The sequence below is a fragment of the Aphanomyces invadans genome, assembly GCF_000520115.1.
Source record: "Aphanomyces invadans strain NJM9701 unplaced genomic scaffold supercont1.74, whole genome shotgun sequence".
In the NCBI taxonomy this organism is placed as follows: Eukaryota; Oomycota; class Saprolegniomycetes; order Saprolegniales; family Verrucalvaceae; genus Aphanomyces; species Aphanomyces invadans.
The window spans coordinates 168,939-169,984 of NW_008580219.1; positions in this window are offsets into that span (position 1 = coordinate 168,939).

Sequence of the window (1,046 nt, forward strand, 5' to 3'; positions counted from 1 at the left end):
TTTTTAGATATCTCACGCCTACAAACGCTTTGGCAAACGTTTCTTTTGGCGGGAATACAGAATCATGAAGGCGCCAGTAGATTGCAGGTCACTTCACAATTTGGTCCCTACTCCTCAACTGCATTGACATTCTATCAAACGCTGGTACACCATGCATTAAGGCTATTTTTTAACTGTTTCCTTATCATACAGCATGGGAAGGCAACTGCAGCTGACAATTGAAGAGCAGGCTGCTGCAAGGGCCTTTCGGGCACACAAATTGTCATATCGGTGCTTTGTTAAGCACCTTGGACACTCCAAGGACACCATCCGAGCTTTCCTTTGTGACCCTGACAACTACGGCAAAAAGTTTAAGGGTCGCAAAGCCACCAAAATCGTGCACCAAGAATGTCGGCGGCTGTAACGTGCCGCCTCATCCACTGGGCAATCGGCTAGAAGCCTCCACGCGGAGCTTCAGCTCGGTGGCTCAATTAGAACTTGCCAACGAAGACTTTGCGCTGCTGGTTTCCTGAAGTACGTCAAGAGAAAGCATTCCCCTCTGCTCAAGACGGCGCACAAGACGGCGAGGCTCAAGTACGCCAAGATGCATTTGGAAAAATCGCCAATTGGGCTGAAATCATCTGGTCCGACGAGAAACGGTTCAATCTCGATGGACCAGATGGGTTTCAGTTCTATTGGCATGATTTACGAAAAGAGCCATCAACATTCATGTCTCGCGCCAACAAGGGCGGAGGTGTCATGGTTTGGGGGGCTTTCTCTGGTGCTGGTGTGTCCGAGTTGGCCATTTTGGAGGGTGTCCAAAGGTCCGATGAGTATATCGACACCTTGAGCAATTATTTGTTTCCATTTGCTCATTCAGCTTATGGACCAAATTTTGTGTTCATGCAAGATAGAGCGTCTATCCATCGATCGAAGGAAACATTGGGTGTTTGAAGGATGAAAATGTCGACCTGTTTGACCATCCTGCACTATCTCCCGACCAAAATCCCATAGAAAATGTTTGGGGGAGGGTTTATCCCAACGGAAAGCAGTACAGTGAACTACAT